The following is a 20,244-nucleotide window of genomic DNA, read 5'->3' on the forward strand; positions in this document are numbered from 1 at the left end:
ACAGTTTTAATCTGCCAGGAAGTTTCATGTTTCTGGCTGTCTCCCTTCTGTCATCCTTCTACCGCATTCAAACAGAAGAATACGTCGGAAACATTCTGATATCGCCACTTGACACTCCATTTTCTAGCATCCACAGCTCTCCTCATATGATAAAATGATGACGACATGTAAACTCAAATAGCGACAGTGGACTACAAATAAAAAATGTCAATCTATGAATAAACCCATAGCAACCAGAAAACCGACACGCTACAAACTTGTGCACCTACCTAACATGCCTTGATACATGCACTTCACGTTCAACTCTGCCAGTAGATCACCCACTGCAGTTACTGTAGTGCCCACATCCCTACTGTTGGTTTTGTTCTCTGCCGTGATTTGCGGAAGAATGGATCTCGAGGAAGATCAGTTTGAGTTCCGGAGAAATGTAAGAAAACGCGAGGCAATACTGAGCCTACTATTTATCTTAGAAGGTTGGTTAAAGAATTACAAACCTGTACCTATAGCATTAGTAGATTTATAGAAAGCTTTCAGCAATGTCAACTGGACTACACTCTTTGAAATTCTGTACATAGCAGAGATAAAATACAGGGAGCGAAATGTTATTCACAATTATTACAGAAGCCAGACCGCAGTTCTAAGAGTCGAGGGACGTGAGAGTCAAGTAGTGGTTGAGTAGGGCGCGCGACGTGGTTGTAGCGTATCCACGTTGTAGCGTATCCACTCTTCATTAATACAAGGAGAAATTTGAATAGGGAATTAAATGCAGGGAGAAATAATAAAAGCTTCGAAGCTTGCCGATGGCATGGTAACTGTCGGAGACACAAAGGAAATGGAAGATCAGTTAAATGGAATTTGTGGTGCCTTGATAAAAAATAATAAGCTGAAAATCAACAAATCTAAATTAATGGTAATGGAATGTAGTCGAAACAATAAGGTGATGCTGGCGATTCTTGAAGCAAAAGTAGTGGACGAGTTTTGTTATGTAGTTTTGTTATGTTGTTGTTGTGGTCTTCAGTTCTGAGACTGGTTTGATGCAGCTCTCCATGCTACCCTATCCTGTGCAAGCCTCTTCATCTCCCAGTACTTACTGCAACCTACATCCTTCTGAATCTGCTTAGTGTATTCGTCTCTTGGTCTCCCTCTACGATTTTTACCCTCCTCGCTGCCCTCCAATGCTAAATTTGTGATCCCTCTACGTCTCAGAACATGTCCTACCAACCGGTCCCTTCTTCTTCTCAAGTTGTGCCACAAACTCCTCTTCTCACAATTCTGTTCAATACCTCCTCATTAGTTATGTGATCTACCCATCTAATCTTCAGCATTCTTCTGCAGCACCACATTTCGAACGCTTCTATTCTCTTCATGTCCAAACTATTTATCGTCCATGTTTGACTTCCAAACATGACTACACTCCGTACAAATACTTTCAGAAACGACTTCCTGACACGTAAATCTATACTCGATGTTAACAAATTTCTCTTCTTCAGAAACGCTTTCCTTGCCATTGCCAGTCTACATTTTATATCTTCTGTACTTCGACCATCATCGGTTATTTTGCTCCCCAAATAGCAAAACTCCTTTACTACTTTAAGTGTCTCATTTCCTAATCTAATTCCCTCAGCATCACCCGACTTAATTCGACTACATTCCATTATCCTCGTTTTGCTTTTGTTGATGTTAATCTTATATGCTCCTTTCAAGACACTGTCCATTCCGTTCAACTGCTCTTCAAAGTCCTTTGCTGTCTCTGACAGAATTACAATGTCATCGGCGTACCTCAAAGTTTTTATTTCTTCTCCATGGATTTTGATACCTACTCCGATTTTTTCTTTTGTTTGCTTTACTGCTTGCTCAATATACAGGTTGAATAACTCCGTGGAGAGGCTACAACCCTGTCTCACTCCCTTCCCAACCACTGCTTCCCTTTCATGCCCTTCGACTCTTACAATTGCCATCTGGTTTCTGTACGAATTGTAAATAGCCTTTCGCTCCCTGTATTTTACCCCTGCCTGCTTTAGAATTTGAAAAAGAGTATTCCAGTGAACGTTGTCAAAAGCTTTCTCTAAGTCTACAAATGCTAGAAACGTAGGTTTGCCTTTCCTTAATCGTTCTTCTAAGATAAGTCGTAGAGTCAGAATTGATTCACGTGTTCCAGTATTTCTACGGAATCCAAACTGATCTTCCCCGAGGTCGGCTTCTACCAGTTTTTCCATTTGTCTGTAAAGAATGCGTCTTAGCATTTTGCAGCTGTGACTGATAGTTCGGAAATTTTTACATCTGTCAACATCTACTTTCTTTGGGATTGGAATTATTATATTCTTCTTGAAGTCTGAAGTTTTGTTATATGCGCAGCAAAATAAACAGAGAGGACATAAAATTTAGAATGTTAATACGAAGAAAAGTGTTTCTGAAAAAGGGAAATTTTTTTAAAGATACAGTATGAATGTAAATGTTAGGAAATCTTCTCCGAAGGCATTTGTCTGGACTGTATCCTTGTATGGAAATGAAACACCGGCGAGAAACAGTTGAGATAAGAAGAGAGTAAAAGGATATAATGTAATGCTACAAAAGAAAGCTGAAAGTCAGGCGGGTGGATCTAATGACGAATGAATAGACACTGAATGGAAATGGGGAGAAAAGAAATGTATACCAAAAGTTAACTACAAGAAGGGATCGGATGATAGGACGTCCTGAGTGTTCAAGGAATCGTCAGTTTGATAATGGAGTGAAGTGTGGAACGTATAAATTACAGAGGGAGATCATAGGTTGATTAGAGTAATCTGGTCCAAAGGGATGCAAGCTGTAGTAGTTATGCAGAGAGGAAGGGGCTTTTTCGGGATATAACATAGGGTTGCATCAAACCATTCTTCGGACTGAAGATCACACCAACAATGTCGAGGTATAATTGCAGGAGCCGGCCGCGGTGGTCTAGCGGTTCTAGGCGCTCAGTCCGGAACCGCGCGACTGCTACGGTCGCAGGTTCGAATCCTGCTTCGGGCATGGATGTGTGTGGTGTCCTCAGGTTAGTTAGGTTTAAGTAGTTCTAAGTTCTAGGAGACTGATGAATACAGATGTTAAGTCCCATAGTGCTCAGAGCCATTTGAACCATTTTATAATTGCAGGAGTTCAGCCTTCTGCTAACATTTAGGCTGCAAGCTGCTTAACTGTCTTCGGTAAAGCCCTCCCGTTCATCTTACCAGGATGAGAATTATTGAACTGTATGCAATAATGTCGTCATAACTTCTGAACGGTTTGGGTTAGGACGTTCAAACCTCACGGTTGGCAGCGGGGCTCATTGAGAATTAGTATGAGCATGCGCACTCGCCTTGTTTGGTTGAAGCCCACTTTCATTTGGATGAGTTTGTCAATAGGCAAAATTGGCGCGTTTGGCGGTCTGAGAATCCTCATTTCGTGATCAAGAAGTCTCTTCACCGTCAACGGGTGACTGTGTGGTCTGCAATGTCCAGTCACGGAATAATCGGTGTAAATACCTTGATCGCACGTTGACTACTGAACGGTACGTGAAGGTTTTCGACAAGATGTAGTTCAAGCAAGACGGAGCTCGACCCTCATCGAAGCAGGAGGCCCCATTCTGTCTCTGGGGTACTCAGAGGCCACTGGCATGGGAACACTTGCGACTCCTTTTTGTGGGGCTATGTTAAAGACAGTGACGTCAAAACCATTTTTGAGCAGAAAACAGCCATTTTGAAGATCATCTACAGCATCGATGTTCCGACACTTCAGCGGGTCATGCTAAATTTCGCTGTCGTCTGTGCCACATCATCGCCAATGATGGCAGGGATATCGTACATGTCATAACCTAAATCTGAATATCTTTAGTGACGTTTATATGTTGAGTGAAGTGAGTGCACGCTGTAGTTTGTAACTAATTCACGTTTCTTCTCCTATAGTTCAACAATTGTCGCCCAGTGTGTACCTACCGGAAGAGCCACAGGTCTACACGGAAAATACAGTGAAAGAAATACCATAAGTCCGTCAGAAATACGCCGTCTGTAAAAAAATGTTGTCTCACATTTCTCGTCGGTAGGAGAAACAGTTCCAACGACGCTGCGAGTTGGTGCCGGATTCCACACATTGTCAAGGTTGATATCAACATCACGATTAATTTAAGCTCTTGACAAAAGTGTTCAAGTGGCTTCTCTGAAAACTGAATCGCAGAACGATAACAGAAATGCTAGAATTGGACTTTCTCGTATTCAAAACTGGTTCAAATGGCTCTGAGCACTATGGGACTTAACATCTGAGGTCATCAGTCCCCTACAACTTAGAACTACTTAAACCTAACTAACCTAAGGACAGCCCGAGGCAGGATAAGAATCTGCGCCTGTAGCAGCCACGCGGTTCCGGACTGAAGCGCTTAGAACCGCTCGTCCACCGCGATCAGCTTCTCGTATTCCTTGCTTTCTGTGAAGCCGAGCATGGCATGGCGTGGCAGCACTCACATTAATTTCTCGTATTCAATTGCGTGGCCTATCGGAATGCAGTGCTACGCCGCAGCAGAAGTAATCAGATGGTGGCAGGCGGGTATAGCGTCAATGTACCAAGCAACGTTATTGAACTGTACGCGAAGTGCGTTCAACTCCACACGGCTCGCTCAGAAGATGAGAAATCGGCTTTTAATCGTACAAGACAATATTTAGTTGCGAATGATTCCCGCTTGTGTGTAGGTCAACAATGAGATGGGTTTGACATTTTTTCGTGCTGTTACTATAGAACAACGCAGAATCATTATGGAAATGGGCCTGTGTGGCAGAGAGGCAGAACTGTGAACCGACAAAATGTTAAATTATCTCTCAGCGTAAAAGAGGATGAAAAGATTCCACAAACGGTGACGCTATAATCGGGTGAATGGTGTGATAAACGCGACCAACGAATAAACGTTTGATTAGTCTTCCGACGTGAAAGCATGCAGTTTTATTAAATACTGGACAGAGAGGATGATCTGCTGTAATCCAACTTAATAATATCAGTCAGGCACCTGAAAACGAGAAGCGAGCCATCGCGCATTGGTGCAGGTAACAGGATGGAGTGTTTTACGGCCCGGCTCTTGCCGCACAAACTGCGCAATTAAATGTTTATGGCTGTTGGTACGTAACACACGAGCGTGAAGGCCGGTGTTAATGACTAAAAGCCAAGTTATTACTAATCAGCTATAATTTGAGGAATTTACAACTCTATCACTCCGCTGATCAGAACTATAAACCTCGCAGTTCGGCAACACTAGTGTGAAATTGCTATTAACTCTAAAGCGATAACACGTGCACGTGTTAGTAAACTATTTTTATTCAGTGGCATGGCTCTCGTGTCTTGTTTAAGTGAGAATGCAGTTAATGACGTTTTGCTGTCCCTTTGTTATCGAAATTTACAACTTTTACAACGTATACTATTTCTAATTACGTTTTTGTTAAAACAGATTGAGACTGGTGAAATACTATGTTGTTTTGTTTTTAAATTGTTGCAGTGGACCCTCTGAAAACGAGAGAACGTAGAATTTTAAAACTGTCATACGAATTGTGAATAATTTTCGGACGACAAACAGAATTTAATTACGAGTAGCAATAAGGGCAGATTCGTGTTTCATTTTATGCATACGTCCGTGTACGATTAAATTGTGATGTGGAGAAGGATTAGGGTTTAATAAACGACAATTCCGCTTATGGTTCATCATCCACAACATCCATATAAAAGAGTGCTGACGCGTATCACTTTATTGTAGTCGCTTTATTATAGTCGATTATGATTCCTTCTGAAACGTATTCATTTATTCCTTCTCACTTCAAGTTCCCTGAATCCTGCAGCCCCGTGCTATCTAGTTGTACGCTCATTTTGGCAGAGCCACTTTGGTTAAACTAATCTCAACATACTACCTCTACAATGCAAGAATGTATATCAACAAAGGAATAACAGAGCCAAACGGTTGCAAATAGCTGTTCGGTACACTGACCTATGACTCGGCACCTCTAAGGATGTCTTCATCAGAATGAAAATTTCAAGAAACAGTAAACGTTCATTGTGAGAAGGCTATGGTCAAAGTTTAGAGCAGATATGCTCAAGCCAAAAATTGAAACTGAACGCGTTCCAGCCTTTGGCACGTATGCCTTGCAAGGCATTCTGAATAAAGTTTTTGCAATACAGCTGATGACTGTGTTAGCGTTTTTTATGCAAATTGGGACCATATCAGGTATTATTCTGACTCCTCGAGGCTTGAATTCCTGGTACCTGACTCCGACCAGAGGATCGACTTATTAGCATTAACATTCTACGGCAGTAGGATTAATGGAGCTGCAGCAATTGTAGAGGAATTCTGGTACTACAAGCCAAATGTTCATGATCTGATACGTCGTTTTAGGTTGGTTCAAATTACTCTAAGCACTATGGGACTTAACTTCTGAGGTCATCAGTCCGCTAGAACTTAGAACTGCTTAAACCTAAGTACATCACAAACATCCATGCCCGAGGCAGGATTCGAATCTGCGACCGTAGCGGTCGCGCGCTACCAGACTGTAGCGTCGTTTTAGGTACATACCTAGAGAATACGTGTTAATGGCTAATTGTATTTGGTGTGCTCACGCACATTACAATCTACGACAGAGAATATATAAAAAGTAGTGGCATCGGTAGTAGAACCTCAATATAACAAAAATAAAGTCCTTCTCAGACGCACAGCCGTAGGACGTCCTAGAGAATTGCCCGTGGATAAGGAGATATCCAACATTATAGGGTAAAATGGTTAGATTGTATGTAGTCTCTAAAAAAACTATGGATTGAGTTGCACATTACACCATCCGTACTGTTCAATGTGCATTACTGCACATCTTCGGCATTGAACCGTTGTGGCACTATTAGTTATACAAGCCCATTCACGACGGCAAGGCCGGCCGGAGTGGCCGAACGGTTCTAGGCGCTTCAGTCTGGAACCGCGCGACCGCTACGGTCGCAGGTTCGAATCCTGCCTCGGGCATGGATGTGTGTGATGTCCTAAGTTAGTTAGGTTTAATTAGTTCCAAGTTCTAGGCGACTGATGGCCTCAGAAGTTAAGTCGCATAGTGCTCAGAGCCATTTTTCAATTTCAATTTGTCTCGGGGGTCACGCCCAGAATGCGTTGTGCAATACGTGACTGCAGTTCAGCTACGTTCGTAGCTGAAACACTGAAGACAACTTCTTTCAGATAACATTACAGCCAGAGGTCACACGGATTAATATCAGGTGATCTGGACTGCTACGCTATAGGGAAATGACGGCTGATAATTCTAGCATTTCCTAAATATCTCTCCAGCAGCCGCTTCACTGACTGTTCACTGTGCGAAGGAGCGCCATCTTGCACAAAAATTATCCCACACACACAGCCACGCTCTTGAAGCGTTAGAATTACTGTGGTGCCCGAAAGACTCTCATAGCGTTTATCATTGGCGGTACAGTTAACGTAAGCGCAGGACTCATCTACACAAAAAAGTATGGCTCTACGGTATTTACAATGCCTCAATTTAAAACACACCACCAAATAAAAATTTTATGACAATTACAAAATAGACGCTATTGAGTTTTGATGTGAGCGACACGCTTCTCAAGTTGCCCTGCCAGACTAAGGTACAGAGAAGAACAGCTACAACAGAAGGCTGAACTGAATCCGATATAGAAGCAGCAGTGCAAACACGTCCAGGAAGCCAACCACTCTCAATTATCACGCTTACAGTGCTACACAAAAAGGTATGGCTCTACGATACACGACGCCGTCAACCCGCACCACAGTCACCTTTTCAGCATGAAGTGGTGCCAGATGATGTGTGTGTGAGGATTTTCTTTGGCCCATATACTGGAATTCTGTGTATTGACATGCCCTTGGAAATGGAAATGGGCTTCGTTTGTCCGCAGACTGTTCCGACGGGCATCCATTGTCTAATTCCATCCGAACAAGAAATTCCAGAGCGAACGTCAGTCTTTGCGAGCAAATCAGCAGGAAGTAAATCTTGATTTTGTATGGATAGCAATGCAGGATGTTTCTTAGGATTTCATGCACCGCGCTGGCAGGCATGTCCAGCCTTCGGGTAATTCCCCGTGCACTACATGTTTGCACACCACCGCTCGACCCCTCCTTCAATGTTGTGGCAACGTCTTCGACAGATTTCGGATCAACTGCCTTCCTCCCTTTGCCACACTGCACGTCAAAAGAACGTGTCTTTTCGGAGATCTTTATCTCAAGATCCTTAGCAGACGTCATACCCTTGAGTGTCCGCACCTTCAAAATGATTCAAATGGCTCTGAGCGCTATGGGACTCAACTGCTGTGGTCATAAGTCCCCTAGAACTTAGAACTACTTAAACCTAACTAACCTAAGGACATCACACACATCCATGCCCGAGGCAGGATTCGAACCTGCGACTGTAGCGGCCGTGCGGTTCCAGACTGTAGCGCCTTTACCGGCTCGGCCACTCCGGCCGGCTCCGCACCTTCTGCTGGGTTACTGGCGCACGGTCACCGTTCTTGTGAAAGAGCTTTACCAGCAGCGTGTGAGCCAGCCGGTGTGGCCGAGCGGTTCTAGGCGCTTCAGTCTGGAACCGACCGACTGTTACGGTCGCAGGTTCGAATCCTGCCTCGGGCATGGATGTGAGTAATGTCCTTAGGTTTGTTAGGTGTAATTAGTTCTAAGTTCTAGGGGACTGATGTCCTCACATGTTAAGTCCCATAGTGCTCAGAGCTATTTGAACCATTTTGAGCAGCGTGTGATCCTTCATGGAGACAGGTACGTTGCACGTCTCGGACGCAAACTGAGGAATAATCGTGTGCAGCCCGTCTGTTGGTCTGTGTATATTCTGATGCTTATAGCGCCAGCAATCGGTCAAATTTTCGTTATTTTATTTTTGTTCCATGACGTTTCCATCTGCGCCAATACTACACTGTTCAAATATGACGTCATTCTGAACAGTGGTTCTCTTTCTACATCGTTTTCAAATCTAGAACTTTAGTTATGGGCACCCTATGTAATAATTTTAATAACTGTTAATAAACTTTGATAATTTATTATATCCTTATTTATAAAATCAATATACCAAAATGTCACTTTAGAAATTTATGCAGATCCTGTCATATGTGCTTCAGATCTTCTCATACTGTGTTTAGTAACATTACACTAATACATTGGAGAGCCAAAGAGACTGGTACACCTGCCTAATATCGTGTAGGGCCCCTGCGGGCACGCATAAGTGCCGTAACATGACGTGGCATGGACTCAGTAACTTGTGAAGTAGTGCTGGAAGCAACTGACATCATAAATCCTGCAAGGATGTCCATAAATCCGTAAGAGTACGAGGGGGTGGAGATCCCTTATCTCTTCTGAATAATAGGTTGCAAGGCATCACAAATATGCTCAATAATGTTGATGTCTAGGCAGTTTGGTGGCCAGAGGAAGTGTTTTAACTCAGAAGAATGTTCCTGGAGCCACTCTGTAGCTCTGTAGCAATTCTGGACGTGTGGGGTGTTGCATTGTCCTGCCGGAATTGCTCAAGTCCGTCGGAAAGCACGATAGGCATGAATGGATGCAGGTGATCAGACAGGATGCTTACGTACGTGTCACCTGTCAGAGTCACATCTAGACGTATCAAGGGTCCCGTATCACTCCTATTACACACGCCCCACAAAATTACAAAGCCTCCACAAGCTTGAACAGTCCCCTGCATAGAAATCTGCAATTTGCGGAAGAGTTGCACTTCTGTCACGTTGAACGATTCTCTTCAATCGCCGTTGGTCCGTTCCTTGCAGGATCTTTTTCCGGCCGTAGCGATGTCGGAAAATTAATGTTTAACCGGATTCCTGATATTCACGGTACACTCGTAAATGATCGTACGGGAAAATCCCCACTTCATCTCTTCCATCGCCTCCTCGGAGATGCTGCGTTCCATCGCTCACGCGCCGACTATAAAACCACGTTTAAACTCACATAAATCTTGATAACTTGCCATTGTAGCAGCAGTAACCGATATAACAATTACTCCAGACATTGTTGTCTTATAAAGACGTTGCCGACCGCACCGCCGTATTCTGTCTGTTTACATATCTCTGTATTTGAAGATGTATGCCTGTTCCAGTTTGCCTGTTCCAGTTTCCTTGGCGCTTCAGTGTATGAAATCAGTGGATACTCAAGATGTACTGCAGTAAATGGTTAGATACGTGAGATAGCGTATCGCTGTACCACTTTTGTCCATCCCCTCCACCTCCGCTCCATCCCCCATCCATCCTCCCTATATATCTGCCTTCTCTATCCCTCTCACCTTCCCTACAAACGCCACCTGTCACCCAGCCCCCTTTCTTCTTTCCTCTCATCATCCACCCTCTACTGTAGAGTCGGACTGATGGCAGTATTTTATAGACGCTGTCCTGTTATGGAAAAGTGTAGGGTATGTCACTGAACGTACTCTGGCTCAGGATTTGGAAGGTTGGTGGGTTTCTGTGTTTTGTGGTATTGCTTGTGTTTCACGTGGATCTAGAAATCTGATGCATGTGTGTGCTTTCTTGCATGTAAATCACCAAGAATAGGTGGATTACGATTTTGCATCTATGCGAATATTTTTGGGGACATGTTTTTTTTACGGCTAACATGGTTATATTTACATTTTGAGAACGGGATATTGCTTTTTTTCTCCGTAAGAGGTTATTACGATCATGCATTATAGCCAAATAAATAACGCCGTTTCTCTTTTCTGGTAATGCCTACGGCAATGCAAAGATCCTGTGGTTGACACAGTGATGCCGCTTTGTAACAATCTCTGTCGTTGTTTTGACAAGTGTTAACGTCAGTTGATACGCGGACGTGATGAATGCAGGTGACAGCAATACATTGGCTGTCAAATACGCCATGCAGCTTGTTAATGTATGTTCGCTGTGCACAATGTCACCTGTATTATGTGTCTTTCATATGTACTCAAATCCTGTAATATGACGACTGGCTTATAACAGCAGACGATGACGTGTTATTTAAGCAGGTATGACGTTTTGTGACATTTAAGTATTGTTCTCAAATAGGGGATGAGCTTTTGTTCCTCCCGTATTGCGTTGCACTGTATTATCTGCAGGCTTTATTAATTTTCAGTTCAATTTGCAGTTGAGAGTGGCTACAGAGCGGAAATTATGATTGTATGGTATAAGTGAACAGTAATTTACAGTCGCATGGGGGGAATCCCTTTCAAAAAGCCGCAAAAGCTTCCCGATATGGCGTACAAATATTCAAAAAACAACGTAGTAGATTGGCATCAAGTTTCAACGGTCTTAAATTATTAGTTCACGTAGCATACCCATTGTCTAGAAGAGGAGGCAATACACAGAATTAGACGAACGGAAATACTGGCGGGATGGTGCGATATTTTTCACGCCTCATGGGAGCGGAAAGGTAGGATTCTTGTTGACATCCATGTTGAATACATTCTGTACTTGCTACATTTCAAGTGCGCCCTTGAGGGCTACTGTTGTGGCCGTGCATCACGGATTACGTCCCGGAAACAACAACTTACGAATTCGCCGATCAGGCCGTGGGAACTACGTTATAATTGCCACCCATCTTGAGCAGAGATTCACTCCACAATCAACACGAAATTTTCGGGAATCCGCTTGCTGCATGAGAGCCTTTCACCCACGAACCGGCAGTTTGCGCTACCCACTTTAATAATGAGACAGATGTAACAGAACTGTACAGGATCGTTGAACGATCTGTACTATCATGTTACAAGCAATTAAGCTGTTCGAAGGTTTTACAGCACTCGCAAAAGTACTGATTTTATGAAGAATATTTTTTTGAAGCTTTGAAGCAGCAACAAATAATGTTTACTTTACCTTTCTTTTCATATAAATACTGCACTTCTACAAATATAACATGAATAAAAATCAGATAAGAACGGGTTCAAACAGTTGCCCAAACATGGGATTAGTTTATGACAAGTATAATCAGTCCACAATCTAGACTCGAGCAGCACCCTTTTACAGTTTTAAATAAACCAGAGGAAGGAGCTTGTCACTGTCGTGATATAGAATAACTAACACAGATTTTGTATGACGCTTAATGTTGCGCAGTTTGGGATTATAGAGATATCACTCTAACATTTTTCTTGGCTCCAGCTGTATTTACGTGGAGTGAATTTATCAGTTACCAGCTAACACATCAGCTTCTTCATTACAGCAGATGTCAAATGGATTGTCTGCCGTCTCCGTTTACTGTGAACATAATTCAGTAGAAGATCAAGTATAGAGCGGTTGGTCGTTTGATTCCACCTCCGGTGTCGGGGAGTCGGTGAGATGAATGGAGATGAAGGAGGAAATTTACTTGCTTCCAAAATCGTCCTTGTCTCAGCCGTAAAAAGTGAAGCGCTTTCAGGTAGTTGGAAAGCTTTCGTGAGAGTGTGGAAGATAACATCCAGTATACTCTTCTTGCGAAATTTTAGATATATCTAAATATATACAGATAGAACCAGTCCCTTGAGCTCCAACGAGATGATTAAATCTGCAATTTACTTTCATACTTTCCGATATTGCAGCATGAAACTAATAGATTCGGTCCTAACTTGTATAGAGCGTAACTGTGTAAGATACGCTCGCAGCGTACAACTCGGTATATTCGTAAAAGCTGGCACAAAACGATAACACCCAGGTTCTCAAGTTCGCAAGTAGGCTGCTTCTGTTTACTGCGACGTCCGCAGAATATCAACGTGTAGCCTTGGACACGGGAGAGGCCCTGCTAAGTATCTACTCATTGGCGCCTGTTAGGTGACAAGCAATGCATGCAACTCGATAGAGTTCTCATATTCGCAAATAAGCCATACGACAGAAATAACAAATTCTTTATCGTTTCTGGTGTAACAAATGCCATGCATGATTAAAACAACGGTCCGAATAACGAGACGTTATCACACTGACTGTCATTGTATGAAGGAAAATTTTCTTTTGTACTGTTTCGACTGTTAAGCTATTTTCGAATGTCTGCAAGAGTAGGACAGCATTTGGGTGAGATTACCAAGAATTTACGAAACCATACGTGCGATCAGGTACGGTTTAACCAGACAGCACGTCAGCACAACACGCTGACAGAAATCTGCCCAGCTATTCGGTGGAAAATTTAACCCTTAGCAGTTTTCAAACGAAAATAATCTAATACATAACACCTTTTACGACAAAAAATGCGTATTCTGGAACAACAAACTAAAAACGTACTGTGGTCAAAACGGAATGCCTTTACACCACTGAATGCCGCTCGATGAACTACAAACTAGAAAAGTTGGAGATTAAGTATTCTACGAAAAATTGTGGATGCAGTCCAAACTGAGACCGACAGGAACTTTCGGGGCAACAAATAAGTCAAAAGTGCAGAGGATCTCTGAGACATTTCTTGGCAATGATTTTGGCAGGCATATTACGGTGCATATTAGATAATCCCGTGGTCTAGGGGCAGCGTCTTTGTCTTCGGTCCCGGGCTCGAATCCCGCCGCCGCTTAAGTTTTGATTAATAATCAGCATTGGCGGCTGAAGACTTCCGGCGTAAGAAGTCACCCCTCATTCTGCCAACGGCCTTCTCAAAGAGAGCGGAGGAGCCTAGGGGTGGGAAACTGCCCCTAAAGGTGGAAGAATCAGCAATGATGAGCGGCATGAAGATGCAGAAGGCAATGGAGACCACTGCATTAAAGACTCATAACGTCTATCCACAAGACATGTGGCCTGTAGCTGAAGAAGTGTCATGATGATCTCTCCACTGGCAAAGGATTCCGGATAGTCCCCCATTCGGATCTCTGGGAGGGGACTCACAAGGGGGAGGTTACCACGAGAAAAAGATTGAATAATCAACGGAAGGATAACGTTTTAGGAATAAATTTGTTCAGTCATAATTTTTTTTTTTTTTGAAGGACATCATCTTCACGCCAGTGACTGTTTTAAGTTTTGTTACACTATTGCAAATTCGGCCTTAGGCCGTTATCAAGTGCTGATGTTATGGCTTTAAGTCATGTCAACATAATGTAATATGACACATTTGTACGTCTTTTTTTTCCTTTATTGAGTTTCGATTCCCCCCGAAGGTGGCGAGCTGACAGCAGCTTAGTATGCCGCTCTTGAGCCTACAGAATTTTTTTTTTTTAAAAAAATAAAGATTATAGATAATAAAAGCAGGTGATAAAATCGGTTACTTAAATGGTAAAATGGCGGAAAATTGTGGAACTTAAAACATAAAACAAAGGGTTGACGATGCTAATAAAATACACAGGAAGCAGACAGGTAAAATAATAGACAGACAGTTAAAAACACAGCGACAGTCTGGTTTCTGTTCGCAAGAGTTATAAAAATCACACCCAGCGACAGCATCATTTCTGTTCGCAACACTTTGGAAAAGACGCACAACACTGAACACTCACGTGAACACTGCCCTAAAAAGTTGGCACAAATATGACACACCACAGCCGAGGGCAGATGGGGGCAACCTGGACAGATGATGGGAAAGAAAAGAGAGAAGGAGAGGAAAAACGAAGTGGTGTGGAGGGGGGGAAGGAGCCGACGGAGGACGAGGACTCATAAGAGGAGGGGGGGGGGGGGGGTTGGGCAGAAGCGAGTGTGAATGTGTGAATGGGGAAAGGCAGAGGAGGGTAATGCAAAAGGACTCAGGTTGGGGGGGGGGGGGGGAGCTAAGACTAGGAGAGGGGGTAGGCGGCGAAAAAAAAGGATGGTTGGGGGGGTGGGGAAGAGGGAGCCCGGGGATTTGTACGTTAAAAAAAAAAAATCTGAAATGGGAAATGCAAAGGCTCAATGTAGATATTAGTGCGGGTCAGTGAAGTGAAGTGGAAAGATGACAAGTATTGCAGGTCAGATGAGTACAGGGTAATATCAACTGCAGCAGAAAATGGTATAACGGGAGTAGGATTCACTATGAAAATTAGGTGGACTGATAAGGTAAGGAATGAGGAGGTTCAGTGTAGAATCGGAGAGGAAAGGAATACGTGGAAAACACTGATAAGGAGAAGGGACAGGATGATAGGACATCTGCTAAGACATGAGGAAATGTCTTCCATGGTACTAGAGGGACCTGTAGAAGGCAAAAACTGTGAAGGAAGACAGAAATTGGAATACATCCAGCAAACAATACAGGACGTTGGTTGCAAGGGCTACTCTGAGATGAAGAGGTTAGCACAGGAGAGGAATTCGTGGCGGATCACATCAAACCAGTCAGAAGACTGATGACAAAAAAAACAAAAAAACACGGTATTTCGGTGCCTCCATGGGTACTCTGCAAGGTCACATTACTGCCATGGATTATGTGACCATTTTGACTGATCAGATCCATTTCTTGGTCCAATGTTTGTTCCCCAATGGTGGTGCTAAGTTCCCAGATGACGGGGCCCCTCTTCACACTGTCCGCACCGTCCGGGACAGGTTCTGTAAGCACGAGGATGAAGTGTCGCATCTCCCCTAGTGATCGCAATCAGCAGATCTCAGTATCCTGTGTCGTCTGCTTTGGAGACAAGGCTGCATGATGGCTATCCACCTCCATCATCGTTGCCGGAAATGTTTGTAGGAAGAATGGTGTAAGATTTACTTGACATGACAAAATGGTAGATATCGAAATAGATGACAGAGGGATAGAAAAACAATTAAAATCGCTCAAAAGAGGAAAGGCCGCTGGACCTGATGGGATACCAGTTCGATTTTGCACAGAGTACGCGAAGGAACTTGCCCCCCTTCTTGCAGCAGTGTACTGTAGGTCTCTAGAACACCGTATCGTTCCAAAGGATTGGAAAAGGGCACAGGTCATCTCCGTTTTCAAGAAGGAACGTCGAACAGATGTGCAGAACTATATCTCTAACGTCAATCAGTTGTAGAATTTTGGAACATGTATTATGTTCGAATATAATGACTTTTCTGGAGACTAGAAATCTACTCTGTAGGAATCAGCATGGCTTTCGAAAAAGACGATCGTGTGAAACCCAGCTCGCGCTGTTCGTCCACGAGACTCAGAGGGCCATAGACATGGGTTACCAGGTGGATGACGTGTTTCTTGACTTCCGCAAGGCATTAGATACAGTTCCCCATAGTCGTTTAATGAACAAAGTAAGAGCTTATGGACTATCAGACCAGTTGTGTAATTGGATTGAAGAGTTCCTAGATAACAGAACGCAGTATGTCATTCTCAATGGAGAGAAGTCTTCCGAAGTAAGAGTGATTTCAGGTGTGCCGCAGGGGAGTGTCGTAGGGCCGTTGCTATTCACAATATACATAAATGACTTTGTGGATAACATCGGAAGTTCATTCAGGCTTTTTGCGGATGATGCTGTGGTATATAGAGAGGTTGTAACAATGGAAAATTGTACTGAAATGCGGTATGATCTGCAACGAATTGACGCATGGTGCAGGGAATGGCAATTGAATCTCAATGTAGACAAGTGTAATGTGCTACGAATACATAGAAAGAAAGCTCCTTTATCATTTAGCTACACTGTAGCAGGTCAGCAACTGGAAGCAGTTAATTCCATAAATTATCTGGGAGTAGGCATTCGGAGTGATTTAAAATGGAATGATCATATAAAGTTGATCGTCGGTAAAGCATATGTCAGATTGAGATTCATTGGAAGAATCCTAAGGAAATGCAGTCCGAAAACAAAGGAAGTAGGTTACAGTACACTTGTTCGCCCGCTGCTTGAATATTGCTCACCAGTGTGGGATCCGTACCAGATAGGGTTGGTAGAAGAGATAGAGAAGATCCAACGGAGAGCTGCGCGCTTCGTTACAGGATCATTTAGTAATCACGAAAGCGTTACGGAGATGATAGATAATGTCCAGTGGAAGACTCTGCAGGAGAGACGCTCGGTAGCTCGATACGGGCTTTTCTTGAAGTTTCGAGAACATACCTTCACCGAGGAGTCAAGCAGTATATTGCTACTTCCTACGTATATCTCGCGAAGATACCAAGAGGATAAAATCAGAGAGATTAGAGCCCACACAGAGGCATACCGACAATCTTTCTTTCCACGAACAATACGAGACTGAGATAGAAGGGAGAAGAGGTACTCAAAGTACCCTCCGCCACACACCGTCAGGTGGCTTGCGGAGTATGGATGTAGATGTAGATGTAGAACCTGTACAGTATCTGTATTTCTCCATTCCGAGGCGACTGGAAACTGTTTTGAATGTCAACGGTATTCCTACCCACTATTAGGCATGGGATATGTGTTGTGTCTGTGCACCCTGTACATATGATACCTGTAAACTGTGTGACCTGTTCCAGCAGCATTTCAAAAATTTATGACAATAAATATACTTCTGTGTTCTCTGAGACGGTTTCTTCGTCTTCTTTGAAAGCTTTATTTGTATTGCTAGAGGCATACCATCTGCATAGCAAAGCGGTCGAGATGATGTTGCCGGCTTATCGCTTGTGTATAGGTTAAAAAACATCTCGTTGGAATAGTGTATTTTTTATCTTGTACGGTTTAATTAAGTGATTTACTTAGATGAAACAAGGACCGTGGAATAGACGACATTCCCCCAGAATTACTGAAGTTCTTTGGGTACCATCTATGAGAAAACTATCCATCGGACAAGCGGAATACCCTCAGATCCAAGACGAATGAAAAAATCTCAATTCCAAAGGTGGAATGTGCTGACAGATGTGAGTATTACTGAACCATCAGTTTAATAAGACATGCTTGAAAAATACTGACGCGAATTATTTACAGAAGAATGGAAAAACTCTAGAAGCCGACCTGGGGGGACATGAGTTTTACGTTCCAGAGAAATGTAGGTACACACGAGCCAGTATTAACCCTAAGACTTTTCTTAGAAGACAGACTGAAGAATGGCAAAGCTACGTTTATAGCTTTTGTAGACTCAGAGAAAGCCTTTGTTGACTGGAATAAATTCTTCGAAATTTTGAAGGTAGCAGAGATTTAACACAGAGATCGGAAGGTTATTTACAGTTTGTACAGAAACTAGACTGCAGTTATAATAGTCAGACAACATGAAAGGAAAGCAGTGGTTAGAAGGTAGTGAGATAGGGTAGTAGCCTATCCCTGATGTTATTCAATCCGTACATCGAGCAACCAGTAAAAGAAACCAAGGAACAATTTGGAGAGCTAGCTAAAGTTCAAGGAGAAGAAAAAAAGACTTTGAGATTTGGCGATAGCACTGTAATTCTGTCACAGCAGAGGATTTCGATGAAGAATTGAATGGAGTGGATAGTGTCTTGAAAAGAGGTTCTATTTAAATCAGGCGACGCTGAAGGAATTACGGAACGAGACACTGAAAGTAGTAGCTGAGTTTTTTTATTTGGTTAGGAAAATAACTGACGATGTCCGAAATAAAGAGGATATAAGATGCAGACTGTAGCACAAAAAGAAGAGGAACTTGTTAACGTCTGTTACAAATTTAAGTGTTAGTTTATCTTAATGGTTAGTGTATCTTAAGGATAATGAGTAGGGTTCCTCATGTATTCTGTAGTTACACTGATAATATTTTCTTTCTTGTAATTAGTTGGTGTATCACTCTCCATGTTTTATAGCTCCCGAAGTAGTCTTATCACGTACTCATTTCATTTTATTTTATTGGTTTGTTTATTGATATAAGCTGTTATGTAGGCTTGCTGTTTCATTTTTGTGTTAAAGTTTTTTCTTCTTTATTCCAATTTTACTCGTATTTTTTCACTTTGTACATTGCATTATGCCCACACTGAAAGATGTTCTTTGTTGTACGTTTCTAGTTCAATCTAGATGTGTAACTTCTTTTCCAATGTCGTTTGCAAACATTGTAGCTTGTTTGGCGACAATAGTCAGTAAATGTCTGGAGATGGCCTTGTAAGACGAAAACCGGTTAATACAATAAAAGTAATACTGTAGAACAAAAGAAATCTAATGCTTTTCATTTATTATAATGTTGCTCCAACAGGAAGCGACGGATGATTCAGTTAACATTACATGTTAGTCTATCCTGAAGGTATTTGTCTCGGATGTAGCGTTGTACCGAAATGAAAAATGGACGATAAGCAATTTAGACAAGAAGAGACAAGAAGCTTTTGGATTGTGGTGCTCTAGAAGAAGGCAGATGATTAGCTGGGTAGATCGAATAAACTAATAGGGAGATGCTGAATCGAGCTGGGAAAAAAAGAAATTTATGGTACAATCTGAGTAAAAGAAGGGATCGGTTGATAGGGCGCGTTTTGGATCATGAAGAAATCGTCAGTTTGTAATGGCAGGATCTGTGGAGAGCAAAAACTGTAGTAACAAGATTCAAGTGGATGTTGGTTGCAGTAGTTATTCACTGATCAAGAGGCTAACACAGAGTAGCATGGAGAGACGCAACAAACCAGTCTTCGAACTAAAGACCGCAGCAGCAACATAATGTACTTGTTTCCCACAGTGGCTGTGAACGAGCGATTGTTATGCATAATATAAAGTGGTTTAGTGATATACAGGTGACAGCGTTTATAAAATTTGCACTATGTACTTGCCCCTGGCAGCAGTCCAAGCCCTGTAGGAGCAGCCTCTCCCCCCCCCCCCTCCCCCTCCTCCCTGCAGGGTCACAGTGCGAGAGGAAGATTTGCGTTTTTCCGCGGCCTAACCTCGATCCTGAGTTGAGTACCCTCACAGTGTCTGCTGATGCTGGCGGCGGAGTTGGAGTGGAACAGGCCAAATGGAGTGAGTCATTCTCTTCCGTATTGCCACTGTTTACGACGTACGAAAAGCGGAAGACTATTACGCGGTAATTGTTTGCCGTTCGGAACACGCCGCATCTGCACGAATGACGAACAGTCAATACCGCTTTGACTTTTACTGCTGCACCACACTTGGAACATTTATTGCAGAGTAATAAATCATAACTGCTATACGAAGATGCTTCGACACAACACCCGTCATGAAATGAAGTGAGTTCGCGTCATTTCGGTTTTCCGGTTCTACGAGTATTTACTTTATGGAAACCAGTCGTAACCTGAGACGGACTGTAAAGCAGTGACTCACAGAAACGCAATATCGTAAATCAAGTCGCCAAGACTCTCCCAGCCGTTTGTGGGTGCACACACCAGCATCTGTTTCCAAAGGCCGGGGTGTCGATTCTCGGATATTCTGTGAGCACTTGTAGCTGTGCATTCTGTAAGCTGTGTTTTTCAGTTAGTCTTTGATGATGGAGAACATCATGTGTATGGAAAGAATCAATATGTACGCAAATAAAGAGAAATATCTATCAGAAGCTGATTCTGTGCAGTGTATTAACAAC

Source organism: Schistocerca piceifrons, chromosome 1 (genome assembly GCF_021461385.2).
Source record: "Schistocerca piceifrons isolate TAMUIC-IGC-003096 chromosome 1, iqSchPice1.1, whole genome shotgun sequence".
NCBI lineage: Eukaryota > Metazoa > Arthropoda > Insecta > Orthoptera > Acrididae > Schistocerca > Schistocerca piceifrons.